We start from the raw sequence: 25,321 nt of genomic DNA on the forward strand, positions 1-25,321 counted from the left end.
GTTGCCCTCTCCACCCTAATAGAAGAAGTCAGAAATATACTTCAGGAAATTGGTCAATTAATGGTCAAATCTTTAAGTTTTACCGATTTCATTAGAGATCTAGAAGACAAAAGAAATCAAACTCAAAAAGAAATTCAAGATTTGATAAGTTCTTTTGATCCTCTCACCAGTTCAACATCAAATTTCACTGGCAAGGTCAAACAGTTCAATCATGAAATCAAAAGGTTGAAAGAAGAAGAGGACAAAGGAGTCTTAGCTTGTTAGAGCTACAGTGCTATCTGACACCAATTATTGACTTTATGCAAATGAACATTAAAGAAGCAGACCACCTCATAAGTGAACTCGATTGCAAGACAGTTGATGATATGGAGGTTTTTATTGCAGTTATGCATGGACACTTCACCACCATGAAATAGGTAAAATATTCATGGGAATCCTCATTGAAAGTAGCTCAAGAAAATTTCAAGGACCTTTTTACTTTGAAAAATTCTTTTGTATAGTCTTTGCCATTGATGGCAAAAGGGGGAATTTTGGAGACTTGTACATTGTGAGTTATAGGAGTTAGAAACAGAGGCCAAAACTGACACAGTTTTGTAGTATTTGCCACCAATGCCAAATGGGGAGTTTATTGGCATTCTAGTGCATGTTGTATGATCGGTGAATGATATGGTTGTCATTGTTGGCAACATACTAGTTTGCATTTCTTCTTTTATGCTTTTTGATATTGTTTGCTACTCGTAGATCCCATAGTCTATTTGACTTCATAGACATTATTAAGACCATTTCTTCATTTACTCTTTTTTATGCTAGAGTGTATCAAATAGACCTTAGAGTGCATGTATGCCACTCCCTAGGGGGAAAGCACTAGTTACTGCCCATGTTCCAATTGTTGTTCACTCCTTTCTCACCCAACCCCTCAATTACTAACTTTAAAGAAACCAAAAAAATGATAACTAAAAGCCCATTAATAAATTTCACATGTACAAATAGCCGCCCACTTTAACCCTAGTAGTTATAATTTTTGGACTTAATTTGGAGTTGTGCAACTTTATTCGTACCCATTGCACATGACTATTGGAGCATTTGTGCATAACTATTGGTCATTTTTTAGGCTGTTGTAGTGCACACTTATTGGGGCATCTTTAAGTAGGTATTAGACAACACTTTGAAATGACCACTTTTTGATCCTTGAACATATAATGCATCCCACATCGTGTGTTGTTACTACCCGAAAGCCAAAACAATAACTATAACCAGTTAAGTCACATACAAAGACAACAAAAAATAATTGTCGAAATCTGATGTATCTGTACATAAGAATCATGGAAAACATCAAAGCCATCAATTAGGTAACCACAAACCCTAATAAGCTAAGAAATGATCCTATCATACTCAATAAAGGAATGAAAGTGAGATTTTAGAAACAAATGCAAATCAAAGCACATAAATCTCCTTCATATCTCCTCCATTGCTTCTCTTTCTCCTCCTAATATGTGGGCTTCACCTACAAAATGCAAATGTGAGCGAGAAAGCAAGATTGCAAATGAATTCAACATCGTGAGGGTATTCAAGAAGTGGTTGAGATTGATTGGAAGGAGAAGTCAATTTATAGAAAAATTATCTCCAAAATTGATGATCATTTGAAAAGAGCAACAAATTGGAAATTTAGCATGATTATGACAAAATTATGATAAATTGAATGACCAATTTCATGCCAAGTTTCTATGTGAAAATATGACAAGGTGTTGTCGACAAACTTTGTGTCACTTGTGTATTCATATTTATCGCATGTGTATCACTTGATTGCTCATAAGCCTTTTGTTGTACCATTGAATTTCCTGGTACATTATTAATATTTGGCATTCCAATCGTAAAGTGCTCTTGTGTCTTCAATTGCGACCCACTTTGAGAATTTTGAGATGCTTTTGGATACGTCACATTTTCTAATGTTTTCATCATTACCATTTGATCTTGTGGAAATGGTTTAGTGTTGTATAATGGATTATTTACTACTTCAAACATTGAATTTGGCGGAACACTTATTGTCAAAGATTTCGAAAGACGCTTCTCATACAAGTCATTAGAACCTCTTGTTGTGTATTAATTTCATCTGGATGAGGTTCAAAACTCAACAAATTTTCAACTTCATGTTGTGGTCGTACATTTGTTTGATCATTGGAAGTTGTAGCAACATCTATCATATCTTTAAACTTGCTAGGAAATAATTTATGTATCTTACTCAAACGTTTGCTCATATTCCTTTCCAACTTTGGGTTTTTGACGAATGTTTCAATGTCATCTGAATCATCGGACTATGATGAAGAACTTAGTGCGTTTTGGGGATCAATTTATTTTTGGAGGTCTTGATTCGCTCCAAATCCTTGTAACAAGTTTTGGTATTCATGTGCCATTGAAGTTCGAGTATCATGTTGTGGTATAGCTTGTTGTGATATTTGGAGTTGCATGTGATGTTGTTGGTTTATTTGAGTAAAATTGAATGGTGCACATCCTGATGGTGTCTATGGGACACTACGACATACTGGTCTCATTGGCATAAATATGGGCTCATAATATGGCAGTGGTCCCAAATGTATTGTCCCATATTGTGGTGTTACACTGCTTGACGGTCCCATATTTGAATTAAGTGCTTGGGTTTAATTTTGTTGCATTTGAATGTTTTTCATGTTATCCATTGGAAATGACATAGCTTGATATGTTGGTTCATGTGACTTCTTGGATTTTGATCTTGTTTCAACAGGCATGTCACTATGCAATGCAATATTTTTGGGATTTTTATTTTAGGATTGATGTATGCAACTAATGCAACCTAGAAGGATGCCAATGCAACCTGTGTTTTTGGAGGTTTTGGATTTTGAAATGACAATGAGGTGCAACTAAATGCAACCTATATGATTGATAATGCAACTTATGTTTTTGGTGTTTTTGGATCTTTCAAATGAAAATGAAATACAACTAAGTGCAACTTTGGGATATGAAAATGCAATCTAGGGCAAGAGTGCAACCTATGTTTTTGTTGTTTTTCAAGATTTTGGACAAACTTTTGAAATGCAAACCTAAAGACGTAGCCTTGGGAAGATGAAATGAAGTCTAGACCTTAAACGGACAAGAGGACCAAATGATGATGGGACAAATGACAACACCACGCCTATATGCTTGGATACTAAGCAAAGTTTTGACAAAATGATGTTGACAAAAGGATAAATTTCAGACAAGGTCAAGACTCCCCAACGACAACTTAGGGTTTAATCTAGAGATTTGATTTTTTGAAGGTTGGGAAATCCTAATTTTGGGACTATTATGTAAAAGGAAAATGACTATTGACAAGGACCTAGAGTATGAACCCAAGATATGATATGAATATGACCTAAGAAGATGAAATGAAATGACCTAAGGGTATGAAATGGCTCAAGGACCTATTATGCAATGATATGAGCTTAAGGTATGAATAAAAAGTAATATTAACAAAATTTAGAATATGATATGACCTAAATTTTTGGACTATGCGACGATATGATCTAATGCAGGAAAGGGGTGTGCAAGGAAATAATATGACCTAAGTGAAGATCTAATTTTGGGATGACAATGATAATGCAAGATTGCAACCTAAGTGAAAACCTAGCTTGGGTATGACAATGCAATGAAGACCTAGGGAAATGATTCTAAACCTAAGTGCAAAATAAGGTTGATTACAATGAAATGGACTAAAAATGAAGGAAGATGACAATATGTCCTGAAAAATTATTTTTTCCAATGTTTGTAAGGTTGATTATGTCTTTTGTTTATGATTCACTTTTAACAAGCACGAAAGGAAAGATGTTTGTTTGACTTTGACAAAAGACACTCGTGCACATTTAATGACAAAATCCTAAGGCTGACAAGGACAATACTTGTTGAATCCCCTTACCCAAAATACCTCATTCAACTGGATAGTTAGAAGCTTGATAGCACTGGCTCCCCTCCATGACACTCACTTCTACGGGCATACCAAGCTTCGAATTCAAGGGGTATCACTTCCCAAGAATTTACTATCTCAAATTGAAGGGCACATGAGGGGTTTCTTTGGCATGCACATATCACAATACTTGAGTCAACAAGTAGAAGGGTTTTGGTCTCTAAGCACAGGGGTTTTTAGTCAGGGCATCCATTCTAGTGGGCATAGATCCGACAAATTTAATCGTCGCTATGCCATTCCAACACCCATTGCTTACAACTTTCGTTGCAAACACATTTGATTATAGTGGCTTGGAAGAGCTTGGATTTAGCCCATTGCCACTTTGGGTTGTTCCCTCTCACCAATGCTTGTGCGAAGTGCCAAGCAAATCGGGAGGCAGACCCACTTCTAAGGGTGAAAACACACAAATAAAATAAAAGAAATCATGGCATACACGGTGTTCATTAATCCTTAGAAAGGAAGTGTGCAACTACTCTAAAAATTGCAGGCACTCAGTTTTGATGAAATTCTTTGGCCGCGCCCTGCAACAAACACATTAGTAGTTTGTGAATAAGTCTTCGTCAAATGCTTTGCCAAGGTGCTGCGCGGATCATTAGTAACACAAAAAGCCAAAATGCATGAAACATAAAACAATCATCATATGTTGCGAGTAAAATTGACCAGTTATACCTTAGGTTCTGCCCTTGCACAAGCGCAGTTTCAGGGCACACAGGTGCAGAATCAAGGCACATAGGTGCAAGATCAGGGCACACAAGCGCAAAATCATGGCACACGGGGGAAAAATCAGGGAACAGAGGTGTAAAAGTGCAATGCACGTTGCACAGGCACAAAAGTATCCTTCATCGATGTAGAAATAGCCAGCACAGGCACAAAAATAGCTTGCACGGGCGCAAAAGTTCTTGCACAAACACATAAGGCCTGAAACTGCTCAGAAAGGGTGCTTTTATTGAAATTCAACCTGCAAACACCTTAAAGACATTCAAGAAGGATCAAATTTAGTTAGTTCATGTTGGGTTCGCTAAGAAATGTACATAGGAATCATGGAAAACATTAAAGCCATCAATTAGGTAACCACAAACCCTAATAAGCTAAGAAATGATCCTATCACACTAAATAAAGGAATGTAAGTGAGATTTTAGAAACAAATGCAAACCAAAGCACATAAATCTCCTTCATATCTCCTCTATTGTTTCTCTCTCTCCTCCAAATATGTGGGCTTCACCTACAAAATGCAAATGTGAGCGAGAAAGCAAGATTGCAAATGAATTCGACAGTGTGAGGGTATTCGAGAAGTGCTTGAGATTGATTGAAAGGAGAAGTCAATTTATAGACAAATTATCTCCAAAATTGATGAGCATTTGAAAAGGGCAACAAATTAGAAATTTAGCATGATTATGACAAAATTATGTCAAATTGAATGACCAATTTCATGACAAGTTTCTATGTGAAAATATGACAAATTGAGAGCAATTTGTGCTCATCAATTATGACATGATTGAGAGAGAAATTAGCCACTTGATTTATGAAAAGTTACCCACAAAAATAGCTCATTGATTGAATGACAAATTGGAGAGAAAATAGCTTCACTAATTATGACATGATTGAGCACAAAAAGGGGAGAAATTAGTGGGAGAAGTTAGGAGGAAATAATTAGAAGAAATTTGAAATTCGAAAATTAGCAAATTCGGTGGAAAATATGGAATTAGAAAATGAGGAAATTAGGGGAAATTAATTAATAATTTATTTTTATTAATTAATACACAAAGAGGACACAATTAGCCAATTAAATGAAACATTTATTTGCGACAAGAGAGACCTAGGATAAATGGAATTAATCCATTTAACCTAAAGAGAAAAGTTAATAGGATTAAATGATTAAATCATTAAACCCTAGAAGAAAGATTAGAAATGAAAGGATGACAATTAGGTCGTGACAAAATTAAAGCCAAGAAATGTAAAGATTGCAATCAAAAGGACAAGATGACAAGAAATCGAAATTGATTAACTGATGAAGATTAATGACTAAATGATAAGGATTGACAAAAGGACCAAATTATTGATGACAAAAGACAAAGGATCAATGACTAATCGATCCAAAATTGACAAAGATTTGATGATTGATTGAGACCGATGACAAATCGATCAAAGATTAATAAAAGGTCAATTTGATGAAGGTTGACATGATATTGAGATTGATAAAGACTGATGACAAATCGATCGCAATTGACAAGGTTGACTAATAATTGATGATTGAAAGAGGATCCAAAATGATGATAATTGATCAAAGATTGATTGAAGATGACAAAGATCAAGGACAAAACCCTAATTTGACACCAATAAGGGTTGACGATGTCCAATTAACATGACAAGATGATTGACAATGATAAAGATTGAGAACAAAATCCTAATTTGACACCAATTAGGATCGACGATACCCAATTGATATGACAAATTGATTACGACCAAAGATTGCAATTGGAAAATGATATTGACAAGACCAAATTGAGAAATGCGAAAAACACAATCGAAAGAGGAAGAAATGCAGAGGAATGACAAGATGCCGACAAATGATAAAGATCAAGTGTGCGACATAGAAGAAACGTTAATAAGATGCAAAAACCCTAAAATAAGGTCACACAGACATGTTAGAGTATGGTGCGGCAAGCATTGACCATTTTAAAACGCCTACAGTATCATTTCAGACTTGTGGGTGTGCAAAGTTAGCTATACTGACAATTATGAAACCTTTTCCTTCATTTACTCTTTTTTAAGCTGGAATCCATCCCATAGAGCTCTGAGTAGGATGCGGCTAAACTGGCTCCAAAAAAGGGTTATAAACTTAGTGTTATTGATTTTTCCAGTTCGAAAAATTCAAACCACAGCTAAATCTACTGATCACGATCGTTGATATGTAATTTTAAATTTTTTTTGTATTATTGACATGAGATTTTGGAACGAGAATAGCTCCACCCTCGGAGTACATGTGTGCCACTCCCAACGTACAGCAGAAAGTTTAAATTTAGGCCATTTCCTCTTTTACACGTCATACACCGAATTTAGACGTGAATGGTACCTAACTTTCAAGTAGTGAGAAGAAAAGGACACAACGTGTCAAAATGTTCAGAGACACTTAATTGTTTAATTATGGGAAAAATACGGAACATAATCATTCAGACCGACATACCCTAGATTTAGGTCTAAACATTCAAATGGCGATTTGAGTGGTGGAGAGCTGTTGTCTTGTGTGAATATTCTTATTTTGCACTCCGCAATTTGTGTCCTTGGAATAAAATGGTGAGGGGAAAGGTGAATCTGCAAAGAATACAAAACCCTGTAAATCGCAGGGTTACATTCTCCAAGCGCAAAGCAGGTCTGTTGAAGAAGGCGGGCGAGCTGTCTGTTCTCTGCGAGGCTGAAATTTGCAGCATCATTTTCTCGCCCACGGGGAAGCTCTTCGAGTTTGCCAGCCACAGGTAAGGATTTTTCATTTTCCCTTTTTTCCTCTCTGAGCAATGGAAAGTTAGTTACTGTTCGATTTCCAGAGTGACAGAAATTTTTGAGATAAGAAATTCTTGTTAACGAGTAGATACATAATCGGCCGAATAAAATAAAAAAAATCAAAGTTATTTTATTTTATTTTTAGATTTGTCAGAGATTTTTTATTTGTTTAGAGAGCTAGTTATGTTGTTAATTTTAATTTTTAAAACGTCTTTTGATGTAATTAACTTTTTCGATGGTCAAATATTTAATAGAATTTTAAATTTCATGTTACTAATAACTTTACTTTTGTTTAAACTTTATGTGTTCAAAAGAATTGATATTATTTTTAATAATTTTACTTTACTTGTTTAATAATAAGTAAAGTGCTATATAGTTTTAAATTTCATAATAAAAATAATCTTGCTTTGTTTAAATTTTCATTGTGTTAATTTTTTTTTGATATTAAGTAGGTTAAGTGTTAGAGTTTTTAATAATTTATTGTCAAGATTGAAGTTGAATCTTATATAAAATTTTAAGTGATTATTCTTAATTTTTTCTTCTATTTTTTAGAAGTTATATATTAAGAGAGAAAAATCTATTATAATTAGGTCCCTATGGATAATTAGAAGGGTAGCAAGGGGTTGAGTAATGGGTGAGGTAGATAACATAAAGAGAGGACATATTTAAAATAAAAATAAAAATAAAAATAGACAAATAAAATAACTCTTTTAAGTAAATAACAAAAAATAATTATGTTGAAAGTCATTCTACAATGGAAGCGAGGGATGGAATGTAATATTGTGAGTGTGTTAACAAAAGTAAAATATTAATAAATTATCATTCTTATTATACAAAATTGTTTATAATAATATATTTATGTATACGTGGAGGTGACAATAAAGGTGGTTTTGTTTGAGAATGTGGTTTCATAGTTGAAAGAATAAAAAAAAATGTTGTTGTCCGTACCAATTTTAACCCACTTTCACCTCTATATCCTTGGAATTGCACCCACAACCGTCTTCTGCGAATTGTTTTTTCTCCAACCCCCTTTCACGAATCATATTTGAGAAAGCGCCTATATTTCAAATGTCTAGATGTTGTCATGATAAATCATGGTCACTTGGCAAAGAGCATGTACATATTCATGGCAACTGGCATGACATTCCCTAAACCTCATGGTTTTTCTAAGTTGGATTTTGAGAAGGAGAATGTCTTGTTGCTTTAAGGATTTTTGGTAAGAATTGTTTCGCTCATGAAGGGTGCTTCATAACATGGAGTGATGATAAGAATGATGCATATATTTTGAGATTTGTTCATGACAAAAGCATACAAAAGTCCAAGCTTCTAGTCATGGATGCTTTCTCTTCTACTTTATAAGTGGTGGCATTTGTGCAACTCCCTACTAGAGAGCCCCATGGTCTTTTCTTTCTATTATTGCAAAGAACATAAATAGGACTCTGAAATCTTGTCTTTTGTAAATTCTCCCAAGTGAGGCATTTGTTTAGTGTAGTTAACCACAAGAAAAAAACGCATTTAGGCCAATCAAGCTTATTCCACACCTATTTCCACCAAGGAACTTCAACTCACTCATGAATCTATCGATTCAAATTTTGGTATTCTAAGGCAATTGAGAACTTGCCTTTTATATCCAGGCCTTAGGTAAGTGTTAGATAGTTCAAATAACCAGAAGACAACTAAGAGGGGGGGGTGGGGGGTGAATCAGTTGTCAATACTGGAATGCATAAACCAAATATCGAAATAGCAGATAAACCAATTAAGCATAAACAACAATCAAAGAATAAATACCATCCACATGACACCAAGATTTGTACGTGGAAAACCCGATAAAGGGAAAAACCACGGTGGGAAGCCTACCCACAGTTAGATAATATTTTTGCAGTAGGTATGTGAATTGAGGGGCGTGCACTTGCAGGAAGGCCAATAGCCTATAGCGCACTGCTCATCACAAAAGGAGTCTCACTGATTACATAGAAATCCAGACTACAATCCGAAAGAATGAATGAACTGCAAAGATAACATCTAATACAGTTCCGGTTAAGCTCAATAACGGAGGACTAAATCCTCTTACATAAACCCAACTCGATCACCAATGATCGACCAAATCCTCTGCTTGAATGATTATTACATTATTTGCTCATTACATATCCATATCTCATTCCTATGATGATCTACAATGAGATCTTACATGATATATATACAAATCCTCAACCATAAACAATAAGGTCGGCCACCAGACAATAATACAATTACATAATTACAAAACATGTCGGCCTAAGACCAAACAAATAATATACAATCCATAAGACATCCCAGAAACATATCGAGAGGTCCAATCCACACGTTATATAAAGCTGGTCCATAACCTAGATACACCGAGACCCAATTTAGGTCCACACACACTAAAGAAACAATCTCAATCAACCAAGTCTCAAACATGATCACCATCAGCATCCTGAATCTTCACTAGAAGCCGCACCAACACCACTTATGCATATCATCAAATCTCTGCCGGTGCAACCCTTGTCGTAACCACAAACCAAACTTACTAGCAAACAAGATAACATCTGATAACCATAACAAGACCAACTGACTGAGCATGAATCTGAGTAGCACGAATAAGCCAATTCCATAACCCAAACATACCGGAGCATAATCCAACCAGACACCACACAACCTACCGGGACCAAAAGGATACTGGTAAAGCATTCAAAACAACTAGTGTTGACATCAATGACAAAACATCAATGCAACACATAATCAATACTTCCAAATGGCCAACAATCTCCCCCTTTGGCATTGATGGCAACACTAGATGTGAAAAACATCTAAGTACCAAGAAATGCCAAACAAGTCTCCCCTAATGGAAGACAACCAACAATCTCCCACTCAAAGATATAGCAATGAAGTTCTGAAACAAAGACCAAACTCCCCCCTCTGAATGATATCTCTGTAAATCTCTGTTTTTCACATATATCTCTCCCCCTTTGACATCAATGCCAAAAATCTGACAAAAATATCAAAACAAAAACAAAAACCATTGAATCACAAGGCTAACCACTCCCCCTGAGCAGTAGCATCCCCACATCAGTGTTAGATTGAATAATATCTTTGATAATGCATATCGGATTGATGCCAAAAAGCATCAATAAGTTCTCTGCCGGAGGGGCGAAAACCCCTAACCTGTCTCCCAGGTACTCAAATGATTCTTTAGGCAAAGACTTAGTGAAAATATCTGCAATTTGCTCTTTAGAGTTCACATAAACCAGTCTAACTTTATTTTCTTCCATCTTCTCCTTCAAAAAGTTATACTTGATAGATATATGATTTGTTTTAGAGTGAAATACCAGATACTTTGATACGTCTATAGCAGCAGAGTTATCACAATGAATAACTACCGGTCCAATGCAATGTACTTTGATATCCTTCAACATTTGTTTCCTCCATACGACTTGTGTACAGTTAGTAGCAGCAACAACATACTCAGCTTCAACAGTAGATAAAAAAGTACATGATTGTTTCTTGCTGATCCATGAAACCATCTTCTTTCCAAGAAAGAAAGCTCCACCAGAAGTACTTTTTCGGTCATCAACATCTCCTGCCCAATCTACATCTGTATATGCACATAAAGTAAAGTCATCATCCTTAGGATACCACTAACCATATTCTGATGTACCTTGCAAGTATCTAAAAATTCTTTTCACCGCACTCTCATAATTTTCTCTAGGATCACTCTGATATCTAGATGCAATATAAACAACATTCATTATGCCAAATATAGCAGACCATCAATCATAGATTTGTATTTTGTAGGATTTACCGGTGCAGAAACATTTTTCCTTGTCAATTTCTCATTAGTAACCATAGGAGTACTTACTGGTTTAAAAATGTTCCATACCAAATTTCTTCAACAATTTCCTAGAATACTTAGTATGACAGATGAAAATACCTTTATCAATCTGAGTAATTTGCAAACTTAAGAAAAATTTCATTTCCCTAATCATAGACATTTCAAAATTTTTCTCCATATTCTTAGAAAATTCTATGCATAACTTATCTTCACCTCCAAAAATAATGTCATCAACAAATACTTCAATAATCAATATATCATCATTAGTGACCTTATAATATAGATTACTGTCAGCATTACCTTTAGTAAAACCAAGCTTCAAAAGATAATTATCTAACTTTGCATACCAAGCTCTAGGTGCCTGTTTCAATCCATATAAAACTTTCCTTAACTTGCACACCATGTTTTTATCATCTGAAAGAAAAAATCATAAGGTTGCTCAATATAAACTTCCTCATCAAGATCCTCATTCAAAAAGGCACACTTAACATGTATTTGATAAACCTTGTAGTTTTTATGTGTAACATAGGCAATAAATAATCTTACAGGTTTAATCCTAGCTACAGGTGCAAAAGTCTCACCATAATCAATTCATTCCTTCTGAGAATATCATTTACAAACCAATCTAGCTTTATTCCTTACAACTTGTCCATCTTCATTTAATTTATTCCTAAATACCCATTTAGTTCCAATAACATTTTTATTTTTAGTTTGGGGAACTAAAGTCCATGTGTTATTCTTCTTAATCTGATTTAATTCTTCTTCCATAGCTTTCAACCAACATTCATTTTTAGATGCTTCAATTATTGATATCGGAGCAAATTGAGAAATTAAACATACCTGATTAGTTGCCAATCTTCTTCTTATCATCACTTCATTGTTCTTATCCCCAATGATCTGATCTTCTGAATGATTCAATCTCACATACCTAGAAGTCCTCTGACTCTGTTCCTCTTCCCAGTTCTTCAGTTATTGTTGAATTTTCTGATACTGCCAGAGTAACTAGTTCAACATTCTGTTTCGGTAAAGGTGTTACTAGTTCAGTTATGATCATTTCCACTGCCAGTTCTTGCTCATAAACTCTGATTTTACTTCTATTCAGCTCATCAACCTTAAAATTAGAACTCTCCACAATTCTTTGCAATCTATTGTTATAACATCTATATGCTTTTCTTTCATTAAAATAACCAAGAAAAATTCCTTCATCACATCTAGGATCAAACTTGCTAATGATATTCTCTCCTGATATAACATTTACTACCAAAGATTTTAAAATACTTAACTGTAGGTGTATTGCCAAACCATAATTCATAAGGTGTCTTACCGGTTTCTCCTTTGATATGTACTTTGTTGAATGTATAGATTGTTGTGCTCACTGCTTCTCTCCAGTAGATATAAGGTAGACTAGCTTCCATCATCATTGTTCTAGCAACATCCAAGATAGTTTTGTTTTTCCTTTCCACAACTCCATTCTGCTGAGGTGTCCGGGGAGCAGAAAATTGTCTCCTTATATCATACTTCTCACAAAAGTTATTAAACTCACCAGATATGAATTCTCCACCATGATCTGACCTCAAACATTTAATCTTTAATCCTGTCTCTGTCTCAACTTCAGCTTTAAAGATTTTAAACTTTTCAAAAGCCTCAGATTTTTTCTTTAAAAATGTAACCCACATCATTTTAGAATAATCATCAATGATTAGCATGAAATATCTATCACCTTGAAAACTTTTAACTGTAGCAGAGCCACACAAATTAGTATGAATAAGATCAAGAACATCATTAGATTTATCTTGTATACTCTTAAAAGAGGTTCTGACCCGTTTTCCCATTTGACATTCTTTACATACCAGATTATAGGGCTTCACAATCTTAGGTATATCTCTAACTGCCTTAGTTGAACTGATCTTAACCATGCAATCAAAATTCACATGACATAGCCTCTTATGCCATAGCCAACTCTCATCAATTTGTGCAATCAAACATGTCTTCTCACCGGAATTCAAATGAAATATATTACCTTTTGTCTGTGTACCGATTACAATCTCCAAACCAAATCTATTAATGATTTTGTATTTTCCATCCTTGAATTATAATTGAATTCCCTTATCCACCAATTGACCTACACTCAAAAGATTATGCCTCAAACTTTCAACATAATAAACATTATCAGTATTGTGCTTACCATCCAATGATATAGTTCCTTTTTTGTTGATGATACATGCTTTGTCATCTCCAAATCTAACCAGACCGCTATCAAATTCTTGCAAAGATAAAAATTTCATTTTATCTCCAGTCATATAATGTGAACATCCATTGTCAATTACCCATTCATCCCTATCTTCAATTTTAGCAGCAAATGCCTTCTCTTTATGTACATTCTCTTTTAGTGTTGGAACATCTTCCTTGATAGCCAAGAACACCCATTCCTTTCTATTGTCGGAGCCACTAGCAAAGTCTTGTGTCAGTTCATCATCAGAGTCAATCACACCTTTCTCATCCGCTATGTAGCATGATTTGTCTCTGGTTTTCCTGTACTTATACTTGTTCTGATATCCAGGGTTAGGCTTAAAAGATCTTCTAGCTCTCTCTTCAAATCTTGAATTCCTTTCAGGACATCTAGATGCAAAATGACCTATCTTATTACATGCAAAACATTTAAAAGGTGCTTTTCCTTCATACTTACTTCCTCTCGGTCCTTTAGGTACTCTTCTGGCAAATAGGGCTTCAAGTTGCTCAAATTCATCATCTTCTCTCTTCATATCATCCAATTCATTTGCATATAAAGCTTTCCAATCTTGCTTGCCGGTTGATAATGATGATGCAGATGCATGAGAAGCGGGTTCATACTTCACAGCTCCAGAAGGTCCAAATTCTTCAAGCTCAAAAGTAGATAATTTATCAACCAAGGTATCTCTGTTGACAGAAGTATTAGCCATTGTTCTTAATTCATTAATAGTAGTAGCCTTTATCTTGTAAGTCGATGGTAAAACTCTCAGAACTTTAGAAACTATTTCATCTTCACTCAGAGTTCCACCACAACATTGAATTCCCATAACAATCTCATTTACCCTTTCCATGAATGCAGTAATTCTTTCATCTTCTTCCATCTTGAAGTTTTCATATCTCACCCGGTAACTATCAAGTTTAGCAATCTTCACAGTAGGGTCACCTTCATTAAGAGTCTCCAACTTGTCCCATATAGCCTTTGTAGATGATTTGTCAGTTAATCCTATTATTTGCTGATCAGAAAGTGCACACAAGAGGGCTTCTCTTGCTCTACAATCATTCTCAAGCTCCTTATCCAGGTTTGCTGGAGGAGGGTTGCCAAATGTTGGATTATAAGGTGTAACACCATTCTCTGTGATTTCCCAAATCTCCTTGCCAAGACATCTCAGATGAGTCTCCATCCGAATCTTCCATACTCTGTAATTTGTTCCATCAAGCTTAGGAATATCTCTTCGAAAGATAGCTCCAGATGAAATAGATGAACTTGAATTGTTAGTCGCCATAGGATCTTCCTCAAGCGGTTAAGCTTCTGTAGAGAGGAGCAGAGCTCTAATACCAATTGTTAGATAGTTCAAATATCTGGAAGACAACTCAGAGAGGGGGTGAATCAGTTGTCACAGATTACCAGAATGTTAAACAATTAAAACTTTAATACCGGAACCCAAAAGATCAATATTGGAATGCATAAACCAAATATCGAGATAGCAGATTAACCAATTAAGCATAAACAACAATCAAAGAATAAATACATCCACATGACACCAAGATTTGTACGTGGAAATCCTGGTAAAGGGAAAAACCACGGTGGGAAGCCTATCCACAGTCAGATAATATTTCTGGAGTAAGTATGTGAATTACAATTGAGGGGCCTGCACTTGCAGAAAGGCCAACAACCTAGAGTGCACTTCTCATCACAAAAGGAGTCTCACTGACTACATAGAAATCCAGACTACAATCTAAAAGAATGAATGAACTGCAAAGATAGCATCTCCTATGCCTGAATATAGTTCCGGTTAAGCTCAATACCGGAGGACTAAATCCTCTTATATAAACCCAACTCGATAACTAATGATCGACCAAATCCTCTGCTTGAATGATTATTACATTATTGGCTCATTACATATCCATATCCCATTCCTATGATGATCTACAATGAGATCTTACATCATATATATACAAACCCTTGACCATAAACAATAAGGTCGGCCACCAGACAATAATACAATTACATAATTACAAAATATGTTGGCCTAAGACCAAACAAATAATATCCAACCCATAATAAATCTCGAAAACGCATCGAGAGGTCCAATCCACACGTTACATTAAGCCGGTCCATAACCTAGATACATTGGGACCCAGTTTAGGTCCACACACGCTAAAGCAATGATCCCAATCAATCAAGTCTCGAACTGATCACCATCAGCATCCTGAATCTTCACTAGAAGCCGCACCAACACCACTTATGCATATCATCAAAGATCTTCATCAAAGCTCTGCCCGTGAAACCCTCGTCGGAACCACAAACCAAGGTTACTATCAAACAGGATAACATCCAATCACCAGAACAAAACCAACTGACTGAACATGAATCTGAGTAGCATGAATAAGCCAATTCCATAACCCAAACATACCAGAGCATACCGGATCATAATCTAACTAGAAACCACACAACCTATCGAGACCATAAGGATATCGGTAAAGCATCCAAAACAGCTAGTGTTGACATCAATGACAAAACATCAATGCAACACATAATCAATTCCTTCATATGGCTAACAGTAAGAACATCTCTTCCCTTCAAAGAATTACACACTCTTCTTGCCAGAGTCTTAACAATCTCTTGACGAGCCCCTTGGTGGCCACTAATGTGGTTCTTTCTATCTAAACACCTCCACCTTATTGAATTCCTAGAGTGTTTTAAAGTCCTCAACTCTACTCCAACCAACTTAAAAAAAACTATTACAAAGAGGTTGCAAATGGGGATAACTTGAAATGATAGGAGAGTGACCATCCCGTGAACCATACCAGAAAATAGCTTTAGAGGCCCTATTACTAATCCAAAATAATCCTTTCTTAACTAATTTAGCACCTCCTTTAAAAATGCTCTAGATCATAGAACCCTTAAATACTTGGTAGTAAGGAAATATTCATTGTTCACCCCTTAGATAATTGGTAGTAAGGATTCTAGTCCAACCGTGATCTTGATTGTGTAAGGAACCCTATATTATTAAATTAAAATAATCCAAAGTACATATAATTAATCATTAATTAAAGTAACTTTCTCAAATATACAAAAGAATGGATACATGAAGTTATCTTTCAACATATAGTATGAGTACATATGCATAACATAAGGAACATTATTATTTTCATGAGACCATAAGGTCGAATAATCTGAGTACATAAAATAAATAACTGATGATAACCCTGATAGGAGCTCTTGACATCTATCCTCCTCGAGCAGAGCACTTTTCGACCAAACTGTGAAGCTTTATGCTTCCCCAAAATCCTTCTTGACATGAAGGATACTCAAACCTGAACGAGGATGCCTAGCAACTCGAAACTGATGGGGTGATAGAATTTGGTGCAGTATGGTATATCTACATTTAAAGATGCTAATGTAATGACACCATGATATGGAAGAGAGTCTAAAACAGAGCGATTCAAATAGCAAGCATATACCACTTAGATCAAATAGTAAGTTTTCGTCAAAACACTTTTTGAGCTATCTACTGACAAATAAGTTAAAGTAAAGACTTACTCTTCTATGGGCACTTACTCTTCTCTTTGCTCAATGTTTGGCACCCGTTGTAAACACATAAACAATCATTAAAAATATAAGAATACATCTATACATACTTGCATAGAAGAGTATAAAAGAGCCTCTATTGCACATAAGAGTATATAAGGCATACGCAAGTGCATAAGTACATAAAAATGCATCGGTCTTCGCATATACACAAGTCTAAAAAAGCACTTGCAGGCTGATAGAAGAATCTATTTATGTATTATTAATTAAAAATAAAATTCACACATGAATACCATTTCAATACATTATTAACTAAAGAAAACAAATCACAATCTTTTCCAAACATGCACAAGAGAGTATAAAAAGCTTACAAATCTACGAATAAGCGTACAAATGCTTAGGTAAGTAAGCGATCAAAAGAATTATAACAAAGAATTAGGGGATCAACCTATGCACTTGTACTTGATAACAAATCAAAGATCTAGTTACCAATTTGTTCACAATAATCAAGAAGATAGACTTTACCTCAAATTCATTTCAAAAGTAGTGAGAAATTAGAAACCGTCATCATGAATTACTAGAGATCAATATCATATTTTGATAAATGCCCCAAACGAATTCTAGATTCTTTATGATAAATCATAGATCCAAGGAGATTAGCATTATATATTCCAATTTTGTGTCCTACTCTATTAAAATCAAATATTATGTCTAAACAAAGAGTATTACTCTTCTACCTTTAATCTATAGTTTTTAATTCTGATTATTTAGAAGATCAAAATACAGTAGTCATTTATCTCATAGGGCATAGTTGATAAGCACATTCTAAATTTCTTACATATTCCCTAGCCTTGATTTATTATTCACAATAATTATAGGGGAATTATTATTGCAATCTCACAATGATATTATCTCCATGATGTAATAATCAACATCATAAATTATGTTTTTAGTGAGCCCTATTGTTTGTATCCTACTTGAAGTTTTCATAAAGGCACCTCCATTTAGCTAGTATTGTACTAATACTCATTTAATAGGTACCCCTAGCAAGATTTTATATTATTCAAGATTAAGACATGTTACTTTTCTTTTTATGTTACTTCATTGAGACTTCGTTTTCTTTGGGCAAGCAAGAGATCCATCTTTTAAATCCTAAAATACTCTTTAAACATTTATATAAATTTTCCTATCCGGATCTTCCATCAAAGGAACTTCACCAAGATTAGTATGATGTATTTAAGACTATAAAAATTTGACTTATTATATACATGTGAGGACATAAGCGCTTTGATCAACATAGACAAAAATTTCATGATATTATAATTTGTGAAAGATCGTTCAACCTTAACTATACACAACTTGAAATATTTATGGAATTTTAGTCTTATGACAATTAAATCTAAGCTCTAAGGTATTATCACCATATATATTTAAGGTTGAGCACATAAAATCTAATGGAGGTTCTAAAGCACGAGTGCTAAACGTACCAACACAAATGAAAGATCAACAATATGCATCCTTACTTTGATCACTACACACAGACACAAACACACGTGTGTGTGTGTGTACACACACACACACACACACACACATATATATAGACACACACACACACACTCAAATAATCATGGGTTTTGCTAAGATATGACTAAGAATTCTTGACCTTAATAATGGCTTAGCAAATAAAGATTTGCTAATTAAAATTAAGAAATTATAGACAAATACAAACTATAGTTGCCTCAGGATTGTCCCATATATCTATGGCAACTTTTTGTCCTCTTCATTCTTGACATCATCCCTAAGTAAATAATACTAAATACTCTTTACTTTCTAAGTACTGAATAATTTTTCATACTTACTATAGAATAATAGTTATATGTTTCCATACTTAGGAGATATCTTCTTTTATTATCTCAACTGATGCCCATTTTACAGATATTTCTCATTTATTTATTTTACTATAATTGGATTTAACATGCACCCTACCCTTTCTCTCCAAATTTGTAAAGATAACGTTCATCGTGAATTGGCCAAACTTGAAAAGGATACTAAGGTTTAAGCACAATGTGGAAGTACGAAGGAGGCACACGAGTACATGAACCTTGATGTAGGAAATCAAAAGAAAGAAAATGAAGGCGATAATGATGTGGATAGCTTAAGACCTGTAGCATCCTAAAATTGCACCCTTGCACAATTTTGACTGCATTGGGTCCCTACCTTAGCGTTTGCACCCCTAGGCCTGATTGGGACCTGATTTAGCTCGTACCATGCAAGAATGTCTTTATTTTGACCAGAGTGCCACACTCTGGTCCTCGTCAATTAGGCCCTCTTTAAAATGCTTTGCCCTATTTCAAATTTGAGCGAGATTCCTAGCTCCATGTCAGCTCATGTCAAAAAATTAGCAAGTTTTCCGATGGATAGGTATAAAAGGAGGTTTTCCCCTCTTATTTTGATATATATCAACATGAATACACACATGAGATCAAGCATTCCAATAATTGAGCAAGTAATCAGTCTTTCTTCAAGCCTTGGAGCAACAACAAAGTCAAGATTCAAGCATTGAAGTGGAGATTTACATCATACTTTATCAAAGACTTCATGAAACCCTAGTTCTGTGTGGAGATAAACAAAACTTCACATAGAGGTATATCATTTGGTTTTCAGTCATTAATTAGCATCTCCCTCAAAAGGATAATCTTCATTTACATAAATTCAATTATCTTTCATCTCTATTCCATGGTTAATTCCAAAACCAGGGTTTGATTTAGGCAAGCCCCTATTCCCAACCTATTTTCCTTTCTTTCTGTGTGTAGGAAGTTGGTACGAAGCTACGATTTTCAAAATAGGCATTATTTGTAGAGACGAATCAAACCTTTTTGGTGCGTAAAAAGTTAGAAGGACCAGAGCAACAGGCTCTCTGGTCTCGATATTTTTGGAGTTTTTTTGGGGATCAAATCTGAATCTGCATATACTGCTTAGATCTGTTGGTATTATATATGTGTTGCATTGGCTTTGTCATCGATGTCAACACTTATCAACACTTATCCTTCTAGAGATCTTTGGTTATGTTGAACCGACACATTATGTTCCCCGACAAGTTCAGTGACTTATGCACAATCACCGGTATACCACTCATTGGCAAGTTATATTGTTCACCGGCATTGAAGATGACTTGTTATCATCTGGAGATCACTTGGTTATGTCGAAGACATGGTTTGGACACTTGGTTTTGGTATTTTGGTTATTGGTCTAATCGGGTTGACATATTTGCTGTTACCAGCAAATTGGTCCAGGTTATGGACTGACATGCATGATCTATTCCGGATCAACACGACACGTTATGGAGATGATTTTGATTAATTGGATATTGTTGTAATTGTATTAAGCCGACATGATGCATCACGTCTTGACTTATCTATAATCGATTTAATTGTAATATTCTTAATTAGCCGATCCACACATTTAGTCTTAGGTTTTGGTATATATGTAAGATCTCATTTGTGAGATGATGTAAGTAAGAAAGAAATAGAGAGATGGTATATGGTTATGGTATTGTAACATGGTATGTCCGAATATAGAAGATCATATGAGCAGACCATAGAGAAGGTTCAAGGAAGGTTTGAAGGTTATTATCAGAGCTTAACCTGTATTGAATCCAACATTGGAGATGCTACTTTGAGCAACACATTATCATTGGATTTAATCATCCAATTGTAGTTAGTGTGGCTCCTATTTTGTGTTTGAGCAGTGAGCTCTAGATGGTTGGCCTTTCTGCATGTGTAGACCCCATTTGTATACACATACTATCTGCAGTAGTATCATCTGATTGTGGGTAAGGTTTCCCACCATGGTTTTTACCCTTACAGGGTTTCCACATACAAATCTCTGTGTTATGTGTTGTGGATGTTGTTTCTCTTTCCGTTATATGTATTGTGTTTTACCGATATTAATATTAACTGTTAATCTGTCAACTGACATTAAGTTTGGTTTATCGGTATTAAGTATCAAGTTTTATTAAGTTATATTTGGGTTGAAATTAATTGACAACTGAGTCACCCCCCCCCAAATCCCCCTCGCCCTCCCCCTCCCCCCTCTCAGTTGCCTCCAGGTCCTAACAATTGGTATCAGAGATAAGTCCTCTTTTTGCAAAAGTTTAACAACTTGAGGAGATTCTATGACAACTAACTTTTTTGGAAGGAGAGTCTGAAACTTGATGGAACTAACTATGGTATATGGAAGATCAGAATGGAGACACATCTGAATTGCATTGGAAAAAACATATGGGATGTTACAAAGAATGGCTATGTTGGTCCTACATCGAATCAACCTAATCCACCAACATTGGGTAAGGATCAAGAGAATGATTGCAAAGCAAGAGAAACACTCTTGAGCACCTTGTCAGATCAGCAAATCATGGGATTATCAGACTGATCTACTGCTAAAGCTATTTGGGATAAATTGGAGACATTGAATGAAGGAGATACCACTATCAAAATTGCAAAACTGGAATGCTTCCGGGTCAGGTATGAAAATCTGAAAAATGGAAAAAGATGAAAGAATTTTTGCTTTTATGGAAAGGGTTAATGAAATTGTTTTAGGAATACAATGCTGTGGAGGCTCCTTGAGTGAAGATGAAATTGTTTCTAAAGTTTTGAGAGAATTTCCACCGGCATACAAAATGAAAGTAACTGCTATTAATGAGTTGAGAACAATGCCTAATACATCAGTATCTAGAGATACCTTGGTTGGAAATCTTTCAGCATTTGAGATTGAGGAATTTGGTCCTGTTGCTACAATTAAGATAGATTTAGCCTTCAAAGCATCATCATCATCATCTGACAAATCTGATTGGAAAACACTCTATGCAAGAGAACTTGAAGATATCAGAAAGGAAAATGAAGAACTTGAAGCACTATTTGCAAGGAAAATGCCTAAAGGTCCTATTGGAAGTAAGTATGAAGGTAAAACACCATTTAAATGTTTTAACTGCAATAAAGTTGGTCATATGGCATCTAGATGTCCTGATAGACATGCACGATTAAGAGAAGAAGCTAAAAGAACATAAAGCCTAACCTTGAATATCAGAGATATAGATTTAAGAAGAATAGAGACAAATCATGTTACTATGCTGATGATTTTGATGAAGAACCGACAGACAATGTATGGGCTTTTGTTGCAATAAAAGAAGATCAACCGACACCTACTATTCCGCCAGTATAATAGGCCCTGGCAGCTAAAATTGAAGAAAATGATGAATGGATTATATATTCCGGATATTCACATCATATGACTGGTAATAAAAGTAAATTCTTATCTTTTCAGGAATACAATGGAGGTCTAGTAAGATTTGGGGATGACATAGCTTGTTTGATCAGAAAAAAAGGCACTATATCTTTTGATGGTAAGCATGACACTGACAATGCTTATTATGTTGAAGGATTGAAGCATAATCTTTTGAATGTTGGTCAATTAGTTGAAAGAGAATTCAGTTACAATTCAAGAATGGTAAATGCAAAATCATGAATATAACTGGTTTGGAGATTGCAACCGGTAATAAGACTAGAGGTAATATCTTTCATTTGAATAACAAAGAAAATACATGCTGGATTGCACATATTGATGAAAGTTGGTTATGGCATAAAAGACTCTGTCATGTGAATTTTGATTGCATTATAAAGATTAGTTCATCTAAGGCAGTAAGGGATTTACCTAAGATTGTAAAACCTCATAATCCGGTATGTAAGGAATGTCAAATGGGAAAGTAAGTTATAACAACTTTTAAGAGTATTTCTGAGAAATCCAATAATGTTCTTGATTTAATTCATACTGACTTGTGTGGTCCAGCAAGAACAAGAAGTCTACAGGGAGATAGATACTTTATGCTAATCTTTGTTGATTATTCTAAAATTTGTTGGGTTACTTTTCTCAGGGAGAAATCAAAAGTTTTTGGGAAATTCAAATTGTTTAAGGCAATGGTAGAGAATGAAACCGGTAAGAAAGTCAAATGTTTAAGATCATATCAAGGAGGTGAATTTATATCTAAGGAGTTTAATACATTTTGTGAAGTGAATGGAATTAAAAAACAACTATCAGCATCTCAGACACCTTAGCAAAATGGAGTTGTGGAAAGGAAGAACAAAACTATTCTGGATGCAGCTAGAAGCATGATATCATAAGCAAATCTACCTCATGTGTATTGGAGAGAAGCAATGAATACAACCGTTTACACTTTTAACAGAGTTCACATCAAAGGTGAAACCGGTAAGACACCTTATGAATTATGGTTTGGTAATACTCCTACTCTTAAATACTTCATAATATTTGGAAGCAAATGCTACATTAGGAGAGATGAGTATATTGGCAAATTTGATCCTAGAAGTGATAAAAGAATATTTCTTGGTTATTCATCTAAGAGAAAAGCATATAGATGTTTTAATAAAAGATTGCAGAAAATCATTGAAAGTGCAAATGTGAAGATAGATGAACAATTTAGAGGAAATTCAAGGTCTATGGATTCTGAACCGGCAGTTGAGATGATCATAAATGAACCTATACAGAGTGCACCAGTACAAAACGTGGATCCAGTCACACCGACATCATCAGAGAATTCCACAGTGACTGAAGAACAACAAGTGAACACACCCAGGTATGTAAGACTGAATCACTCTGAAAGTCAGATAATTGGGAGTAAGTATCAAGAAGTTATGACAAGAGGAAGATTGGCAAATGAAGAGGTATGTTTAATTTTGTAAATTGAACCAACATCTATTATTGAGGCATGTGAAGATAAACATTGGATTAAAGCTATGGAAGATGAATTAGAACAAATTGAAAAGAACAATACATGGACATTGGTTCCCCGACCTAAAGATAAAAATGTAATTGGAACTAAATGGGTATTCAGAATTAAACTTAATGAAGATGGTAAGGTAATCAGAAACAAAGCAAGATTGGTGTGTAAAGGATATTCACAGAAAAAGAGAATTCATTACAATGAAACCTTTGCACCGGTAGCTAGAATTGAGGCAGTCAGATTATTTCTTGCATTTGCAACACACAAGAACTATAAAGTATAACAAATGGATGTAAAATGTGCATTTCTAAATGGTGATCTTGAAAAGAAAGTTTACATTGAACAACCTGATGGATTTTCATTGAAAAATGACAAAGATATGGTTTGCAGATTAAGGAAAGCTTTTTATGGATTGAAGCAAGCTCCTAGAGCTTGGTATGCCAGATTGGACAAATATCTTTTGAAGCTTGGTTACACTAAAGGTAATGCTGACAACAACTTATATTTCAAAGTGACTAATGAAGATATCTTGGTTATTGAAGTTTTTGTTGATGACATCATTTTTGAAGGAGAAGATGGATTGTGTAAAGACTTTGCTAATAAGATGCTGGAAGAATTTGAAATGTCTATGATTGGGGAGATTAAATTCTTTTTAGGATTGCAGATTTCACAGATTGATAAAGGTATATTTATATGTTAAACAAAGTACTTGAAGGAACTACTGAAGAAATTTGGTATGGAAAACTCTAAACCGGTAAGTACTCCTATGACTACAACTGATAAATTGACATTGAAGGATGATTCAACTCCTGTTAATTCGACAAGATACAAATCTATGATTGGAGGTTTACTGTATTTGACACAAACAAGACCTGATATAATCAATGCAGTGTGTGTTATTTCAAGATTTCAGAGTAATCCTAGAGAAAATCATGAATCAACAGTGAAAAAGATTTTCCCGTATCTACAAGGCACAACAAACCCTGGTTTATGGTATTTTAAAGATAAAAATTTTGATTTATGTGCATACACCGATGCAAATTGGGCAAGAGATGTAGATGACAGAAAGAGCACCACTGGCGGGACATTCTTTCTTGGTAGCAGATTGATTTCATGGTTGAGTTATCAACAAGAGAATCAAAATATGTTGCAGCAACAACTAACTGTACTTAGGTATTATGGATTAAGCAAATGTTGAAGGACATAAAGGTAAAATGCAAAGAACCTATAAATATTTATTGTGATAATTTAGTAGCAATTGATATATCTAAGAATCTGGTATTTCACTCTAAAACTAAACATGTTTCTATCAAATATAATTTTCTGAAAGAGAATGTTGAAGCAAAAGAAGTGAGATTGGTTTATGTGAATACTAAAGAGCAGATTGTAGATATCTTTACTAAGCCTTTGCCTAAGGAAACTTTTGAATATCTCAAAGAGCAGCTT

At 34.8% G+C, this 25,321-nt stretch overlaps 1 pseudogene; it reads left to right on the top strand.

Moving 5' to 3' along the window:
* Positions 1-7,051: 7,051 nt before the first annotated feature.
* Positions 7,052-25,321, top strand: part of LOC131033032 (truncated transcription factor CAULIFLOWER A-like) — a 173,116-nt pseudogene continuing 154,846 nt past the window's right edge.

This window comes from Cryptomeria japonica, chromosome 3 (genome assembly GCF_030272615.1).
Source record: "Cryptomeria japonica chromosome 3, Sugi_1.0, whole genome shotgun sequence".
Taxonomy (NCBI): Eukaryota; Viridiplantae; Streptophyta; class Pinopsida; order Cupressales; family Cupressaceae; genus Cryptomeria; species Cryptomeria japonica.